The 13,338-nt window shown below is 42.2% G+C and overlaps 1 protein-coding gene across 5 annotated transcripts in view; it reads right to left on the bottom strand.

The window, feature by feature from the left end:
• LOC118553122 (bis(5'-adenosyl)-triphosphatase) overlaps positions 1-13,338 on the bottom strand; it is a 1,451,800-nt gene that overhangs the window by 1,404,152 nt on the left and 34,310 nt on the right. For all 5 annotated transcript variants that reach the window (XM_078076485.1, XM_078076478.1, XM_078076488.1 and 2 more), the window contains one exon: positions 13,031-13,079. The gene's annotated coding sequence lies outside the window, so the exon portion shown is untranslated. The remainder of the gene's footprint in view (positions 1-13,030; positions 13,080-13,338) is intronic.

Here is a 13,338-nt window from a genome sequence, read left to right as displayed (position 1 = left end):
TGACAGACCCCTTCCATTCCCCTTAGGAGGATGACCTCGCCTAAAACAATGAATTCTTTGCTAATGATTTCCTCCCCCCCCACCTCTCTACCTTTAAAAACCTTTCCTTCTCTGTAGTCCTTGGAGCTCCCCTCCACTTGCTAGTTGAGAGGCTGCCCAATTCATGAATGGTTTAATAAAGCCAATAGATTTTTTTATTTACTCAGTTGAATTTTTGTTATTTAACACCAGTATCAGAGTATGATGTTTTTAATGCTCACAGAAAATGGAGATTAGCAGGTCCCAGTGGCATAAACAGGCACAGCAAACAGGTACAAACAGTCTTCATAAATGCATCTTACCAAATGTATCCTGGGTTGAGGATGGCCACCATTCACTCCCATTGTGAAGCCCCCTGCATTTTTCACTTCTTTCTCCCTCTGAATCTCCTGTGCTTATAATACCCATACAACATCCCTCATTTCTAAATCAGAAGGATGAGCACCTGCAGCCACAGGAGGAGAAGTTTAGGATCTGATGCTTGTAATATTTTTCAGACAGAGAACACTCTCCCAATGCTTCTACCCAGGAGATGGTAAACTACTCTGACATCTCAGCTGTTGCCCCTCCAAGCAGATTCACACATCTCTTGGCTACCACCCCCTTCGGGCAGGCATCTAATCATGTTTACAGTTATTCATTATGACTGGCTATACACAGATAGTGCCTTTGGTGTCAAACCGAATGGCCCTGTAGACCCCTAGCTCAGGAGAGCCGGAAGATACAGACATGCATTAAATAAGACACAAGCAGAAACATAGCCTCCACTTCTGTGAGATGGAAAGAGACTGAAGCCGACCTGCTAGAGTCTCCTCCAGAGCTCCAGTGTGGGGAGGCGCACAGCAAGCAGAGCGGGATCAAAAAAATCTGAATTGCTTTGGGACCAGAAAGCTTGCCAAAAAGCTTCTGTGGGTGTGTGCAAGCAAATATGCCAGCAAGAAAAAAAGATGAACTGTTTTGCAGGGGAATCATCTTGAACCAGAAGGACGAATACGCATGCTAAGTGCCAGGGCATGTTCCTGAACCTCCGAGCTAGTGCACATCTAGTGTGATTCCATGCAGCTCTCTGTGGAAGAATCGCTCCAAGAACACGAGGTGGAGAAGTGCCTTTCGCCATCTGCGATAATCTAAATGGGGCCATGGGAGGGGGGGGTGATAATGACATGAAGAGATGGCCCCCAGTCCTCAGAATCCACCATAATGAACACTCTGTGTTTAAACAAGGCGAACTTGCATTTCCTCAAAAGGCATTTAGACACAGTCACATAATTGGGAGTGAATCTAAAAACTCTAGAAAAAGGGGCACATTTCCCCACTGACACAGCTGTATTGAAAAATCAACCCATGGCTCTAAGGGAAATGAGAAAACACAACTGGTGATTTCTAGCAAGGCGTCCAATCTTCATTTTTGTGATCCCTCAATTCTCAGTTCAAGTATAAACAGACTTTTTTTTTCCTCTGAAGTAGGAAAAGGATTAAGTAGGCAGGATGCTTTCTGAGTTCTGTGTAGCATATGTTCATAAGCTTTCTTTTTGTAGCATTTATGGATTCATTCTGGAGTAGGGTTAAGCTGGAGCAAAGCAATTTGGCATGCTTGCATTTGCTTTATCGGGAGAAGCAAGTGCAGCCTGCAGGGGCCACCCTGACCTGAGCCGCAGAGAAGCTTCCTGGAACCCTGAGGGGGATGCTGATTATTTTGTTCACAGGGATGCTCAAACTGAGCCTTCCTCCTTGCAAAACAGAAAATGAGCTTCATGCAAATCACCCTCTGGAAAGTGGTGGCCCAGGGGCCAAGAGTGATCATTATCACGGAAACTTAATTTCTGACCAACTTCGGATCACCCTGCGGTATCTGCACAGGCATACAACCTCGGGGTCAGCCTTCCAATCCGTCCCAGCCTAAGGAGCACAGCCAGCGACAGATGTGATTTCCCAATCTGTACACGGGTTTCTATAGGCTACATCTCCATGGCAGAATCCAGGGCCGCTCCTAATGAGGGTGTGGTAGAAGACTTTTTAACGTTCACCATGCAAATTTAAAAAGCAATACTTATCATTTTTTTTAAGTGGAAAGAGCAGTACATACCATTTTTTTAAAAATATATCTACAAAGAAAACTGACTGGAAAGAAAGACCTCGAAATGCCATAGGTGGTCGTCTCTGGGCAGTAGGATATTGAGCAATTTCTACTTTCTTCTCTTTTGCAGATCCATTTCCCAAATAAACTGAAATGCAAGTGTATTATTTTTGTAATATGAATAAAGTGATTATAAAGTGGTTTAAAGAGAGACTGGCAGTTACAAAAGAGTTTTTCATTGGCAAAACAAAGAAGCATTTCCATCAAAATAATATAATTGACCTGCACCATTAAGAGAGAACTACCACGGATCTCATGGTCCACTTTGCTATTACCACCATCACTAACTACTCTGTAAGTACCTGCTGTACGCTGTGCCCGGCAGTAGGCATCAGTACTCAACTAAGTAACCCAGGTAATAACTAAATTATTTACATCATCGGTCCCCTGCCAGGGTTGTTTAAGTTGGAGAACCCAAAAAACAGCACTTAACAAGAGTATTAACCCATCCACCTGCCCTACACTGCACCTTGTCAGAGAATCTCTCCCAATCCTGCTGAGAGGGATTAAGGAGAATTAAGTAGGCAGCCAGCCAGGCAGACCCTGGGCCCAGACCACAGCTGATTCCAGCAAGTGTGAGCACCTGACCTAGATCAATCTACTCAGATACTTGCCCCCAGGGAAGAGGAGCTGGAGTAATTCCTGTCAGTCTCTATCCACCCCTTAAAAGGGACAGAGGGAGGGGCACCTGGGTGGCTCAGATGGTTGAGCGTCTGCCTTCCGCTTGGGTCATGATCCCAGCGTCCTGGGATGGAGCCCCACATCGGGCTCCCTGCTTGGCAGGGAGCCTGCTTCTCACTCTCCTTCTACTGCTTCCCCTGTTTGTGCTCTCTCTCTCTGTCAAATAAATAAAATCTTTAAAAAATAAATAAATAAAAGGGACAGAGGGAGCAGCAGGGATAGTCAAGGTGGACCAGGCTACAGAGAGCAGAGCAGACAGTATGCAGGGAGAAGCGGTGGGAGAGGATGTGCAGCCCCAGTTAGTCATGGTGCTTTAGGATGGAGCCACTCAGAGTCAGTGTGGTTTATGCATTTACTGCTCCTGGTCCGATGCCTCAGAAGCCTCTCAGTCCACTCTGCCCTCAATCATAAGCTAGCTGGTTGTCTTAGAGCAAATGCCCCATCTTTTGTTGTTTTTGTCGCTGTTTGTTTTGGTTGGTTTCTTCAAAACGAATGATTCTGAACCAAGAGGTAGTTAGAAGAAGGGTCAAAACTATGAACCCTCTTTTCCCAGTCTGCATGGCTGATTCCCCCCGCCCCCGCCCAGCCTTGTCCTTCCTTCAGATCTCAGCTAAAATGTCATAAACTCAAGCCTCCCAGACCAGACCACCGCATGTGAAGAGGTCTAGCTCTGTTTTGCCTCCTGTTGCAATAAGTCTTAACTTTTAATTATATATGTACTGTCTGTTTAATCGTTGTGATCTGTCTCTCTCCCTAGATGCTAAATCATCAAGAGCTTCTTGACCTCCTGGCACATTTCAGGAGGTCAGTGGTGTTGAAAGCATCAGTTAGTCAAGTACATTAGTACATATTCATTCATTTAATATACAAATAATCATCGAGCAGTTAACACTTGAGAAACTTGGTCCTTTCTCCATAAAGAACTAATGATTCAAAGAAGGATATTAGATATATATGCAAAGAGAGGAAACATCCACACAGCAGACACCACTGAGGGCCTATCCAATAGCCATCCCCTCTTGTGCCTTGAAAGTAAAACCTCAGTTTTATTGGAGTATCCTCCCTCCACAAAGCCATGTACCCAGGGAAGGTGAGATTAACCCAGCTCAGGGGTAAATCCTGATCAGTTTAAAGCAGAGAATGGGTTAGAGCTGCTCAGATATCATCTCTTTAGTCCCTAAGGCAGCCGGGCACAACAGGGTTAAAGCAGCTAGAGCCCCCACTCACACCCCCAACACACGCACATGCATGCACACACACACACGCACACCCCCACCCATCCACCAGCTACCTCCAGATGTAAGCAGCCTCGTCTGTTTACCAAACGTCCTGACCAAATGTTATCATTTTCTAGGTATACCCTGACAAGAAGAAATGTAGATTGGAAAGCACCAATCAAGGGAATCCTATCCCATGTGCCAGTGTCCGATTTAGGAAGGAGTATGTGGCTACAATCAGCCAAATGTAACCCAAGGAGAAACCTGCTAGATACAGGAGAGGTCCCTTGTTTTTAAAAAGGGATATGAAGAAGCATGTTGTTGTTTGCCAGGACACTGTGGGTTTATATTGATGTGTAACAAGTTGATTTGGAACACTGGAATTTCATTCTATTCTGTTGTGTTTTTTTTTTTGTAAAGGCAATTAACTAGTCCCAGGAAGGATCCTTCAGTTATATAAAAGTTTGTTTTATGAAATGTCATGGCTCCATTCATAATTTTGTCTTGTTCTTCCAATTGGTATACACAACCTTCAGAGCTCTCGTATTTGGAAGGCTGGAAGGGCCCAGACTTTGAAATAGTGTCTTTGTTTTCACTGTTTTTGTTTTGTTTTTTTGGTTTTTTTTAAAGATTTTATTTATTTATTTGAGAGAGAGAGAATGAGAGAGAACACATGAGAGGGGATAAGGCCAGAGGGCAAAGCAGACTCCCTGCCAAGCAGGGAGCCCGATGCGGGACTCGATCCAGGGACTCCAGGATCATGACCTGAGCCGAAGGCAGTCGCTTAACCAACTGAGCCACCCAGGCGCCCCTGTTTTTGGTTTTTGTTTTTTGTTTTTTTTTTAACTAAAGCTATATAAAGCTTGTGGATTAAACAGAATAAATTTCTAAATTAAAAAAAAAGGAATACGAAGAATAAATAGTCTCTAATGCCAATGGATGCTACCATATAGTCCAGGTGACTCCCCAGAATGAAGCAGCCATCTTAGAACCATTAAGGCAGCCAATCTGAGGACCAAGTCAAAACCAGTGAAGATGGCAGAGGAAAAAAGCATGAAATGAAGACTTTAATGACACTGTTGAGCCACCAAATTAACATAACCTGGAGCTGCCCCCTTGGGATATCTTGTTCCTTGAGATAATTCATTTTCCTTATTCTGATGGCTTTTATTTTGTGTTCAAATATAAGTTGGTAGAGAAATTCACAAAATAATTGACAATACTTAGCAATCTGTCAACAACTTAGTGCTCAAAATCCTCTTTCTGCTGCACAGTGACAACCATCAAAGGCACTCCAGTGGATCCCCAGTTGCTTGGCACCAGGGAAAAGTGGATTGAGGTTGTATTCCAGACATTCAGAGCCCGGGTTCTATAACGCCTTCCCATCAATCATGACATCCATGGGGCTCAGCAGGTAGACATGGAGAGAGTTGGAAGTTTTCTTTTTTTTTTTTTTTTTAATTCCCTTATTGTTTAAGCTAGTTTGAGTTGACTTTCTGATTATTTGCCGCCAAAAGCATCTTCACTGATAAATCTATCTTCATGTAATTAACAACAAATTTATGTGACCTCCTTTGAGCAAAAGACTCAGGAGAAAATGGTGCAGAAATTCATGGTTCTGCCCACATTCCTCCAAATCTACAGATGATGGATCTTAAGTGAATTTCTCCCTAAAAGGAAGACAACTGAAATGCCAGGAAAAGAATTAACCATGTGATCATCTGACACTCTCACCATCGTGAGAGTCATAAAGCACACCACAAATGCTGATGCATCACCTTGTCTCAGTGGTGGGCAGCATATTTTAAGTATGCCAAGTTGTACATTTTTTTATCCCTCCTGTATAGTCCCCTTTCTTATCTCAAGAACTTCAACAGAGCTTGTATTCCCTTTGTCCAAATGCAGAAAGTACTAGAAGGCAATCTCTAACCCCCCAAATCTGGCCCCTCTAAGGATTTTTCTTTCATGGAAGGGTATGTGCTAGACACCAGCAAAAAGGACAGGGATAAAACAAAGTTTGGACTGTGTTGTTTAAAACTATTCTGTTTCCTTTATTCTTGTTTAGGTGGAATACTACTAGGGAGAAACTAGAGGTTTTCTAGATCCTTAAAGTAGTGGAGGCCAGCACCCTGTTCCCAGGCAGATCTCTAGGGAGGGTCATAGGACTTCCAATGGGGATGGTGAGGAGATGCTAGGAAAATGAATACTGAGTCCTTGAAATGAAAAAGAGCCCAACCTCCTTTGGAGAGACACAGCAGGGCCACCCAACACTGCATAGACAAGGAACCTCCTAGAGTGACCAGCATGGACTAAGGAACAGAGGGCCTTTTCTTGAATGTTCTGTATGTAGGAGCCAAGGGCAGGCAGCCCCAAGATGGGCCACTCTGACATGATAATTATTTTCAGTTAAAAAGCAATCGAAACCCAGAAGATTCCAAAAAACCTCTTTACCTGGTAGACAGGGAGGAACCTAACAAGGCCTGTTTCATCAAAGTCCTCTCTTTGACTTTTTTTTCTGAGAGGTACAGCAAACATTTGTTTACCAAATATTTACTCTTTTTCATCTCCCTGTGAATTACATTCCTTCCCTTTAAAGTCTCAAACCCTAAATTCTTCTCCTTAATTCATATACCTCATTTTGCCTGACTATCTTCAGAGTTTCAATGTGTATGTGGATTCTCCATATGTATGAGATCAAATGTGTTTCTCTCCTGTTAACCTGTCTCGTGTCAATTTGATTCTTAGTCCAGCTAGAAGGTCCTTGGAAGAGAGAGGAAATTCTTGCTTCTCACATGTGCTATGGCAGACATGCAGAATCAGTGACATTCCCAACACCACGAAGATGAAACCTCACAACAGTTTGAGAAAGAGAAAAATAACAACCAAGTAGGCATGTCTACATGATTAAAATTCCGGTATGCAACATTCAAAGCAATTTTTCTAAATTAAACCTTTAAATGAGAATGCTAACTCAGTTTGTATTTTTAATTGGCTTGACATGTCATGAGCTCCCAAAGGACACATTACCAAGCCAAACTCTCACTCCTTATTCAATATCTTCCCACAAGTCCTGCTACCTTAAAAAAAAAAAAAAGGGAAAATTTACTGTAACATAGACAGTTCCATGGCTGATGAACATCACTGAATATTTTCAAAAACCATACAAATAAAAGGCAAAACAGAACTCTTTTATTTAAACTCTCGATAAATAACGCCACACCCATTCATGGGAAACGGACTATATTTCCCTCAATGGCTGGGAATTAGTGAAGACTGAATATAATGAAAACAACTGCCCTATATGTGTGGCACTTTAAATAGTGGAGATTCCCAAACAATACAAAAACATTTTCAAGTCACACATAGGATATGAAGTGAAAATGTTCTTGGAGGAAATCTTCTCTAATAATACCTACTTCAGAGGGTGCTGGGAAGCTCTATTAACACCAACAGAATACTTTTAGATCTTCAAATAAAAGGACTATAGAAATGCAAAGTATTATTATTATAGTTCTGAAATAATTTCACACCTAGGGATGAGAAAACCCCAGGCCAAATTTTACTGCTTCTCTCCTGCCTGATAAACAAGAAATGCCACAAGCATGGGAGGAAGGGAGGGGGGTGGAAATCAAATAGAACAAAGACATCAAAGTTTCTCTTTAACTTGAGCTTTGTATTCCCCCTTGATGTCATTTTAGGGGACTCAGAAAAAAATGAGTCCCTTTAAGGTCAGGGTTAAGTACAGAGACAATGTTCAATTGCCTTTTTTTTTTTTTTTTTTTACCAGATAAAGTGCCAACCAACCGAGGTGAACAAATGCCCTTGTCCACTTCCATGGGGCACAGTTCCTCCCAAAGCACTGGCCAAACTTAAAAATGGCCAGATAAATTATTACCTGAATCACCCACCAGTGCTCTCTCACCAGGAGGCCAAAAAGAGGCTGCTTTCACAGACACCAGGATTTCTACTTAGTGGCTGAGAGCACAAGACTGTCATTTGTTGCTGCTGATGGAGGTGGTGGTGAGGATGTTGATGATCATGACTGTAAGGATGGTGATTACAGTAACGATAGGATATAGAACAGAAGTTCTCAAACCCTGCTGATCAATGGAATCACCTGTGGAGCTTTTTAAACGACAGATTCTTGGTCCCCATCTCAGATCGACTGATTCCAAATCTGAAAGATAGACCTCAAGTTTTGTTTTGTTTTTTAAGATTTTATTTATTTATTTATTTGACAGAGAGAGAGAGACAGTGAGAGAGGGACACAAGCAGGGGGAGTGGGAGAGGGAGAAGCAGGCTTCCCGCGGAGCAGGGAGCCCGATGTGGGGCTCGATCCCAGGACCGTGGGATCATGAACTGGAAGGCAGACGCTTAAGGACTGAGCCACCCAGGCGCCCCTAGTTTTGTTTTGCTTTAACAGAGCCATTAGGATAACAACTGAAGTGACAGTGTTTGTAAACAATGTCATGATTAAGAATGCAGGCTTTGTAGGCAGGCTGGCTGGTGTCCAATCCCAATTCTGACGCTCACTAGCTGTGTGACTCTGGGCAAAATACTTAAGCCTCAAGCCTCAATTTACCCATCTATAAAATGGAAATGCTATTACTACCTACACTTCATAAGGCAGATGCCTAGGAAAGAAAGCAAATTCTGAAAGCATATGTTAATTCCAAGGAAGACCAAAAGTTACACATTAAAGAACACATTACCAACCAGATCAACATGATAATGGAAGTATTCCATATTGATTTAAACAAAAAATGTGATATGATTATGTTAGGGGGCTGTGGGGACCAGAAGCGATGAGTGGGAAGTGTTAAAGAACTATTGCTAAAATCGATACAGCAGGGAAAAAAAAAACAGTATTTGGCAATAGATAAATGCCGGAAGTATCAGAGATGAAAGCTGCCAATTGCAGGGCATGGGCTGGAAGGGTAGGAGAAATGCAGAAGGAGGGGGTAGGTGTTGCAGTTTTTCAATATTTACTTTTTAGCGCTGTTTTATTCAAACAAGGTAGATAGGTTGCTTTGATAAAAATAAAAGTGAATTTAAAAAGATAATCCATAACATGTAAAATATTGTATGTCTTTATATACTGCAGTTACCATAAGGTTTTTCGGTTTACCAAAACTTGCTTTTTAAAAACCTGATTGATAGAATCCTTCCAAATGTACCACCGAAATGTCCAGGTGCTGGACATTGACAATAACCATTTACTCTGTCCCCGGCACCTGCGGGCCCTCCTCCCATCGCAGTGCTGCACGGAAGGCAGGGAATAATATTCCAAACTCACATTCTCAGATTTTCACCCAGGGCCTTCCGTTGGCTGATTCAACAGAAAGCCGGAGAGCAAGGAAGACCAGGGAATGCTGACAAGAGAGGGCAGCCTCCGGGGGCTCAGAGCCTTTCAGAGGAGCAACGAGCTGGAGGCCACAAACAGAATGTCCAGCACAAGCACCAAGCAGAGTTTTATTTTTATTTTTGTTTTTTAAATTTATGTCCCTTTTCTACTCAGCCTTATATTTAAAAAAAAAAAAGATCCCTTGATTTCTCAACCTGTTTAACATAAATGGCATCATCATCATCACCCGCTGATGTTATGCAGCACTTGACAGCTGGCTAAGCACTTTCACGTACACTACCTTTACGTCATCCTCAGGACGCCTCGATGCAGTAGACTGGGCAAAGGTTATCCTGATTTTACGGCTGAGACCTTAAGAAAAGTTGGGTATTTTGCCCAGAATCATAAAGCTACCAACAGTAGCGCCCAAACTGGAAGGCATGTTTCCCAGCATGTCAGCCTAGGCTCTTTCCACCACACAAGGCACTCAGGCTACTTATTCACAGTAGGAGCGCAAAATTGATGTTCCTGTGAAAAAAGCATTAACCAGCTTTGTTCTAGGCACCGCACAGAACACAGAAGTAGTCAACAAACAAGACACAAGGGGAAAAACAGAGCGCACTTGCCCATTCCATTCTCGAGAAACCACGAGGAATGCCAGAGACCGAAATAATTGAGTTTTCAATCACACCGTACACATCGTTGAAAAGAAGGTGTTCAGTAGGGCAAGGCAAGTGTTCAGAAGAGGAATAAAAGTCCAGGGAAAAGCAGGAAAAAAATACGTAACGAGTTTTGTTTGGGGAGGCTAGAGTAGGTGGAAGGAAATCAGTCCCTTCACAACCCCCAGGCAGCAGAGAGACCAGGGCTCCAGAAACTGCTGTGAAGACCTCTCTGCTTCTCTTGCCATTTCCAGCTCTACCCCCACATACACACACATCCTTTGAGAGCTTAGAGAAGCAGCCAGAAGTGACTTCTCTCTACCAAACACAGAAGGCGTGGGAAGTCCAGCAAAATGGCCCACTTTTAAAATAATAATTGACAACTCTGAACCTTTTATAATATAACCTACTGCAAAACGTTCAGGTACTTACACGTGATGGAAGAAAGTAATGAACGGTATTTTAATTGTAAACCTCCAAACACACCCTGTTTATTCCATATCTACTACTCTACCACTTAGGCTTCTGTGGTGCCAGGACTGAAGCCAGTTGGCTAATTTGAGGAGGATTATTGGAAAGAAACTTGGGGCTCAGTGAATCCATGGAAAATAAGCCTAATTTTCCGCTGGAAAATAAGGCTTAGCAACCATCATTTGCTGAGATAGACATGGAGACCAGGGAATGGGAAATGCTATGGTGGTCCCCACAGTAGGTGTTTTCAGAGCAGGATGCCCACTGGGAAAAAGGAGAATCCCTTAGCTCAAGATTCAAACAGCACATGAACGCCCCCTTACCCAAGCTAGTGATCATGCACCCATCCCGAGGCTGAGTATAGGCCCCTGGGTAGGGCCCCTGGTTAGAGTTCCACTGATCTAACCACCTCAAAAGTAAATCAAGGCACTGTTAGGAAGGGAAAACAGATACAAGAACAGGAAAGAAAGGGGAAGGGGGAGAAGTCCCTCTACGCTTGCCAAGCCTTTCTTCCAAAATTCCTTAAGAATCTAACTAGCTAGCAGTTAAGATCACTATTTCTTAAGACTCTACATACTAATAATTGTCTACACACAGCCAAAGAACATGTTTACCCTGATGCCTACAAAACTTCACCCTGACAACTTTTTACTTCAGAGGCCTCACTTCTCACTTGACCTGAAAGCTGTCTTTTCCTCTGATTCCTAAAGACAAAGCAGAATTTGTCCTTCTTTAGTACTGACATGCTCATCTTGGAAACTTTATCCTGTAGTTTCCAAAAAGCACAGACTTCTCAAAATGTCTAAGGAATAAATTCAGAAGGATGCTGATTTGATGATGATGATGGTAATATTAACAACGGTCGCAGCAACTAACATCTACTGAGTATTTGTCACAGGCCAGGACCTGTTCCAAGCCTTTAATACCTAATAATTCATTTAACCTCCACAACAAGCTTATGAGGAAAACAATATTATGATCTCCATTTCACGAACTAGGAAACTGAGATGCAGAGGGGTAAATAATGTGTCCATGGTCCAACAGCTAATAAAAGCCAACCCAGGACTGAATCCATGTCTGACTCCAAAGTACCAGTTTAACAAAGGATTTTCATTGAGAGCAGAGGAAATGGACTATGCTGTGTGAAAACATTCTCCAAGAGAAATGGGAGCACCGTAACGGTACCTAAAGATCGCAAGGTTCTGAAGATTGCCACATCACCACCAGCTCCAATAATTTATGAGAATTTATTTCTAAGAGGCTATCAAGTACTGCTTTATTCCAAGATGTGGCTCAGTGGTCCAGAGATGTGTAAGTTATATGGCTGAAAACCATTAAGGAAAAATTCCACGCCAACCAGGCTTCATGCACCAGAGTTTAGGCATCCCAAAGCAGATCCTCAAAATGGTGTTTTTATAGCTCATGTTTTGATCATTCAAAAGAGGTTTTCTCCAATTTCCCTGTAAAATTCTTTCTCATCCTCAAAACAAACGTTAAAAACTCAGCCCCAGAAGTAGATCTGTCATAAAGTTAGGAATAACTTAAAATAGAAGGTAAATCAAAATGGCTTTTCAACTTTAACTAAAGTGGTCACGGTCATGATTGCTGTAATAAAAACGACAGGAAAAAAACCTAAAATTGTCAAAAACATAATTGATGATGAAAACAAATGTAAAATTATGGCATATTTCACCCTGGCCACCAAAGACTCTTGATGAAACTGCAGCCCTATAATTCCCCTGAATGAATTCTTTAAATTAAAATACTTCATGCAGAACAGAAATTAAACAATGAATCAAAGAACAATGCTGTACAGCCGTATGCTTATAAATATACCTAGCAAAGAGGAAACAATTACATTTTTCCATGTAAAAACGAACGTGATTGTAATGTTTCACAGAAAGCTGATAGGTACTTTTCCCATTGCTTCAAACTTGGAAGTTCATTTCCTGTAACTCACTTAGGGTCCACAGAGACTGGGCAGAATGAAATTAGCTACACCAAACTAGCTGGCTTTCTCCTTTCTACAAAACTAGCTTCTCCATGCAACTGCACAACTGACTTTCATGATAAATTTCATCCAACCCAATTCAAATGCCACTCTGCATTTTAGTTTAAATGCTTTATTTGGCCAGCTGGTTTTATTTAACCATCGACTAGAAGCGGTACGAGCGCATTCTTTTTCCAGCTAGCATTAATCTTAGTAAACTTAGCTCCATTGGAATGTCTTAACTGCTGAGAAGAAAGCAAAAGTCAGCAAGCATACAATTGCATTTGGCTACCCTCAGCACATCATTTTATTTCCTCCTGCTCCCTGCTAACTATTGCTCAGCACTTTTGCCTAAGAGGGAGGACAAGCAGGTGGTTAAGGAAGTTGTCCTGTCAGCTGTATCTTTAATCCAAGTGTTTAAATCTCTGAATAAAAGAAAAATCAATGTTGTAAAGGAAATGTTTGTCAAGGCCATGTAATAAATACACTTACCTTTACAGACTGTTCTCAATGGATTTTCCTTCTTCGCTGAGCTTCAAAGCTACGAAGAGATAAAAATGAAAGTAGGGAGTTATCTGCGAGTAAAACACCAAACGTTTTCTCTCCATGTCTCTAAGGAGAATTTCCATATGCCATAGTATGTGGCACTGGCCAAAAAACCCGGGCCTCATACCTCCCTCACAAAAGGCCAATAAAAGACTGTCATCAAGTGAAAACAGCACGCACATCCAGCCAGAATTCAATCACACACACCAGTCAGATGGACAATCAAATCTTTTGGGGTTGTGAACTCCTCAACA

Source organism: Halichoerus grypus, chromosome 1, assembly GCF_964656455.1.
Source record: "Halichoerus grypus chromosome 1, mHalGry1.hap1.1, whole genome shotgun sequence".
Classification (NCBI taxonomy): domain Eukaryota; kingdom Metazoa; phylum Chordata; class Mammalia; order Carnivora; family Phocidae; genus Halichoerus; species Halichoerus grypus.
Note: the sequence above shows the minus strand (reverse complement) of the source record. Positions and strands in the feature narration are given on the sequence as shown.